At 39.8% G+C, this 6,387-nt stretch overlaps 1 long non-coding RNA gene across 1 annotated transcript; it reads right to left on the bottom strand.

The window, feature by feature from the left end:
• Window positions 1-388: 388 nt before the first annotated feature.
• On the bottom strand, window positions 389-6,180 carry LOC138968191 (uncharacterized). The gene is made up of 3 exons (XR_011456102.1): window positions 5,988-6,180; window positions 4,590-4,678; window positions 389-569 (listed from the first exon to the last, which is right to left on the bottom strand). It is a non-coding gene; the product is annotated as an uncharacterized lncRNA (long non-coding RNA).
• Window positions 6,181-6,387: the final 207 nt, after the last annotated feature.

Raw genomic sequence — 6,387 nt, 5'->3', positions numbered from 1 at the left:
TATAACTAAATTAACCAAATATTACAAGCTATGCGTTTCTTTTTTTGAACAGTATATATAGATATATATATAGATATAGATTCAAGGAAGAGGATACGTAGGAAACCATACGAAGGAAAGAGCTCTATTAACCAAAATGATGATGATGATGATGTTTATCATGATCATGATCATGATCATGATCATGATCATTATGATCATCATGGTGATCATGAAGACGATAATTATAATGGCGGTACAACATTCTGGATGAAAATACCGTATGGAGAACAAAGCTACACTGCATGGCATAATACCACAGATTGGAGAAAAAACCCATCATGATACAAAGAATAAATGTCATTATTTTCAGACCAACCTCATACATTCCTGTGTCTGTGGCCTTGATCCTGAGGTGGAAGGGTTGGTTGACACTGAAAGGGAAAGAAGTGAACTCCACACTACCTAAGTAGGCGCCATTATACTTGTACCCCATGATGATGATCTCATTTGGGGTGGTGGAGTATTGAAAGCGGAAGTCTGCGTGCAGGGCACGGTTGTCTGCTCCTACCATCAGGTCCACTGTAAACCTGCCATACATGGACTGTGTGTATATATATAATATATATATATATATATATAAGATAAGATAATAATAAGATAAGATAATATAAGATAAGCTTACCATCCCGAAAAAGGCAGTAACGTGCCGAAATATGGATTATAAGCCTAAATATAAACGTACCAAACCTCGTTACTGGTGTGTTTAAAAAAAAAATTAAATACATAGAATTTGTGTAATTGATTATTTGATTTGGAATTATTACTCGTGAAAATAGAATGAGAATGCCGAGACTTTGTGCTTTGTAACTGAAGAACACCCAAAACGTATGTTCAATTACGCAATTACACACAGAGCGATACATGCAGAAACACACACACATTTAAGACAAAAACGAGAACACTAACGCGGAATTAACCATTCAGTCAACCACTGAACCCAGTCACACCAATGCGATCACAGTCGTATTACGTCCGTTTCGCTTTCACCTTCCGAACGCACACACACATACAAAATAAAAATAAAAACAACAAGAAAGGTATGTTATTGAAACGTTGTATCTATAACAAAACAAGCAGTCTTTTAAGTGGACACACAGACAAACGCTTATAATACACACAAAAATTAACTTATCTGACACATTGTCAAAAAGCTCGCTCGGAAGACACCGAAGAAGACGACGGAGAAAAAGCTCGAAAGAACTTCTGGACAATTTTTCAGATTAAAATGTATTAAAAGAAAATAAAGTATAGTTGAACTGATCTCAATTGAATTGGAAATGGAGTACCAACACTACAATATCGTTTTTATCAGCCGGACATATAATAAACACTTCGCCCAAAACATATTGCGAAAAATGTCGCACTTAAGTCATTTCATTCCAACTTTCTATGCCAGTAATACCCCAGTCACACAGCTCTACGTCCTTACCACGACCATGCCGATCACGCCGATCTGAAAAAGGTATGAAATCGGGACATATCGCCGACAAAATCCAGCACATGGCAAATTTAAAACAAGAGGCGAAGCCTTCAAGGCTCACGTAAGAAATCGACAAACAGTAACACAAACTCAATCACTCCGTCACACATACACACACACACACACACACACACACACACACACACACACACACACACACACACACACACACACACACACACACACACACACACACACACACACACACACACACACACACACACACACAGTAAGCATAGGTGAAACTGTGCAAGAAAGCGAGACCCTGGATCTGCCAAGTAGTCTCGGCCCGCTCACAATAACAATGACCGAGACTTTCAGTAATTCCTTTGCGTGACGTCTAACCCTCTTACGTCATAATGTGACGTCTTCAAATAGTTTCTATCACACACGTCGAACACTTTTGACCGAGACTGACGTAATCCATAGACTCGGAAATGTTAAAGTTTCTATCACACACACACACACGCACGCACAGACAGACAAAGTTTATCATCGCATAGGCTACACTTACGTGAGCCAACAAGTCGCGTAAGGCGAAATTACTACATTTAGTCAAGCTGTGGAACTCACAGAATGAAACTGAACGTAGTCCGCCGCTAGTGCAAAAGGCAGTGAAAGTGACGAGCCTGTTTGGCGCGGTAGCGATTGCGATGTGCTTTACTGTAGCTCTCTTCGTTTTAACTTTCTGAGCGTGTTTTTAATCCAAACATATCATATCTATATGTTTTTGGAATCAGGAACCGACAAGGAATAAGATGAAATAGTTTTTAAAACGATTTCGGAAATTTAATTTTGATCATCATATATTTTTAATTTTCAGAGCTTGTTTTTAATCCAAATATAACATATGTATATGTTTTTGGAATCAAAAAATGACGAAGAATAAGATGAAATTGTTTTTGGATCGTTTAATGAAAATATAATTTTAATTAGAAGTTTCCGATTTTTAATGACCAAATTAAACTCACTCATTAGTTTTTAAGCCACCAAGCTGAAATGCAATACCAAACCCCGGCCTTCGTCGAAGATTGCTTTGCCAAAATTTCAATCAATTTAATTGAAAAATGAGGGTGTGACAGTGCCGCCTCAACTTGTACAAAAAGCCGGATATGACGTCATGTATGACGTATTTTATCGAAAAAATGAATACCCAGGAACTCTCATGTCAAATTTCATAAAGATCGGCCCAGTAGTTTAGTCTGAATCGCTCTACACACACACACGGACACACACACACACACACACACACACACACACACACACACACACACACACACACACACACACACACACACATACTTGCTCACACAAAACACGACCCTCGTCTCGATTCCCCCCTCTATGTTAAAACATTTAGTCAAAACTTGACTAAATGTAAAAACAACCATCACGACTGTACTACGCCACGAACCGGCTACGCTTGTTTTGTGCAGTTAGAAATAAGCGTAGGGAGAGAGCGTGCAGCTTCCCGACCTAGCAGATCCCACCCCGACCAAACCATGCTCATAGAGATCATGATTGGCCATGCTCTCGGACACTTTTACTGAGTAGTAGAAGCGGCGTCTATGTGTGACTGGGGTATAAGGGCCGTTCACCTGACCTACTGGATCACCTTTCGGAGTTTTACTCCGTTTTTTGATAGCGCTATTCTGTCATTTTTGCGTTTTACTGAAAATTAAGGCGGCACTGTGAACGCAAAAAATGACGTCATTAACTAGACCTGTCCAAAAACTGAAATACAGGATAAAAGTGAATGCCCCAAAGAATCAGTCTCCAGGTACATTTTCATTTCGAAAATCGAAAATGTGATCGCTTTTTGTATTTAACGGGTTTCTTTATGTTAGGCACATATTCAGTCAAACAAATTCCAATTAGAAAACAAGTCGCGTAAGGCGTAATTACTACATTTAGTCAAGCTGTGGAACTCACAGAATGAAACTGAACGTAGTCCGCCGCTAGTGCAAAAGGCGGTGAAAGTGACGAGCCTGTTTGGCGCGGTAGCGCTTGTGCTTTGCTTCATAGCACGCTTTACTGTAGTTCTCTTCGCTTTAACTTTCTGAGCGTGTTTTTAATCCAAACATATCATATCTATATGTTTTGGGAATCAGGAACCGACAAGGAATAAGATGAAATAGTTTTTAAAACGATTTCGGAAATTTAATTTTAATCATTATTTTTATATTTTTGATTTTCAGAGGTTGTTGTTAATCCAAATATAACATATTTATATGTTTTTGGAATCAGAACAAAGGTCATGATAAAGAATAAAATAAAAGTAATTTTGGATCATTTTATAAAAAAAAAATTTAATTACAATTTTCAGATTTTTAATGACCAAAGTCATTAATTAATTTTTAAGCCTCCATGCTGAAATGCAATACCGAAGTCCGGCCTTCGTCGAAGACTGCTTGGCCAAAATTTCAATCAATTTCATTTAAAATTGAGGGTGTGACAGTGCCGCCTCAACTTTTACAAAAGCCGGATATGACATCATCAAAGGTATTTATCGAAAAAAAGAAAAAAATGTCTGGGGATATCATACCCAGGAACTCTCATGTCAAATTTCATAAAGATCGGTCCAGTAGTTTGGTCTGAATCGCTCTACACACACACACAGACAGACAGACAGACAGACAGACAGACAGACAGACAGACAGACACACACACACACACACACACACACACACACACACACACACACACATACACCACAACCCTCGTCTCGATTCCCCCCTCTACGTTAAAACATTTAGTCAAAACTTGACTAAATGTAAAAACAAGAATTCGGCAAACTTTGAATGAACATTTCATAAACAAATTGGTAAGCTACTAACCTGAAATGCTATCTCGTAGTCCGGTCCGAACCAGCTAATTTGTAAACTTTTGAAGAAAGAACTTTAAAAACGCGACCGCCACAGTGCCATCACAACTTTTCCAAACGGGCAAAATGACGTCATCAAATAGTGCTTTTGAAAAAAACGTTGTCCCCTCCGCCGTCGTTTAAACTTACAGTCAACACTTGACTGAATGTAAACAGAGACAGTGGACATAGCCAGGAACTCACCTGATGGGTGCAGTAGGAATGCCCTCCACACACACTGACCAGCCTGGACGGACAGGCAGAGGAATAGCCACGGGGAACAGGGTCAGCGGCTGAGACAAGGCCAGAGAGAAATACATTTTGTTTGTTTATTTGGTGTTTAACGTCGTTTTCAACCACGAAGGTTATATCGCGACGGGAGAGAAATACATGGGACTTGATAGAAATACATTGGACGTGAACATGAATATAAGGTTTACGTTGAATCTGGCAACTCAAAAATTCAAATCAACATTTGAAATGTGTAGCTTGCTGGCTGGCTTTTTGTGTTCCTCGACTTTCCCTTTGATTTTGTGATGCAGAACAATTTCAAAGAGGAAAAAGTAACCCTTCTGTAAAGAGTCGTGGAATAATACACGCTGCTGCTTACACACACAAACACACACACACACATATACACACACCAAAACACACATACACACACCAAAACACACACACACACACAAACACACACACACATACATACACACACCAAAACACACACACACAAACACACACACACACAAACACACACACACACATACACACACCAAAACACACATACACACACCAAAACACACACACACACACACACACATACACACACACACACACACACATACACACACCAAAACACACACACACATACACATACACACACACACACACACACGCACGCACGCACGCACACACGCACGTAAACACACACACACACACACGCACACACACAAGCACGCACGCACGCCCACAGACACACAGACACACAGACACACACACACACACACACACACACACACACACACACACAGCACTTTGTCGTAACTTTCTTGGTTTTACTCCGTAAATTCGTGTGTCTACCATTTTAGCAAATCCATGATTTCATATGACATTCCAGGCCCGTGTCTCCATCATCGATTGACTTCTTGGTGACGCAGTAGGGCCTATTTGGCGTTAACCGGTAATTACCGGTATTTTACCGGTTGAAATGAGAAAATACCGGAACATTATTGGCTAGCAGTATAACCTACCGGTTGATTTTTAGTACTACCGTTTTTTTCGCTGGTAAAACAACAAAACCAGTACTCTGAGTTGGACTCTTACTGGTTCCAATGACCAGCCTACCGTTTTTTCTGGATAGTTTTCATCATAAAAGTTTGTGTACCAGTTTGAACAAATCTTAGCGCCATCACTGGTGACGTGATTAAGAAATTATTGATTAACGGATTGATCCACTGACTGAATGATAGACTGGCCATTTATCATTTGCTGAGTGACGTATTAGTTTCATTGATTGATTCACTGATGGATTGATTAGGTGAAATACTTATTCATTTAATTTATTTATTTACTGAACTCCCATGAATGTACGATCAATCCACTTACCGGGTTGCTCCACTTGTACTGCAGACAGCTTCCTGCAATCTGCCACGCGCCAAAATCTGTGCATTCAACAGTGACGTCACTGGTGGTGTTGATGAAGTCACTGTGACACGTCACGTCCCCGATTAATGACGTCAGTCTGTGATGCCAGCTGGTCACCGAGCCATTACAAGATGGGGGGTTGTCTGTCTGACACATGTGATCTGTAGATGGTTTTTAGAAGAAAATAAATGTTAATGAGAAGGAAAAAGGAGTCTGATAGACCTGGGAACCCATGTTTTGCACTTGGAGTATTCTCAAGCAAACTTGATGTATTTTTACAAAAATGAGCGAACTCAACATAGCATTTGAACATCCATGATTCAAACATGTTTCACGCGCGTCCGTTGCACCGTTAATCAAA

The sequence above is a fragment of the Littorina saxatilis genome, linkage group LG6 (assembly GCF_037325665.1).
Source record: "Littorina saxatilis isolate snail1 linkage group LG6, US_GU_Lsax_2.0, whole genome shotgun sequence".
Taxonomy (NCBI): Eukaryota; Metazoa; Mollusca; class Gastropoda; order Littorinimorpha; family Littorinidae; genus Littorina; species Littorina saxatilis.
Note: the sequence above shows the minus strand (reverse complement) of the source record. Positions and strands in the feature narration are given on the sequence as shown.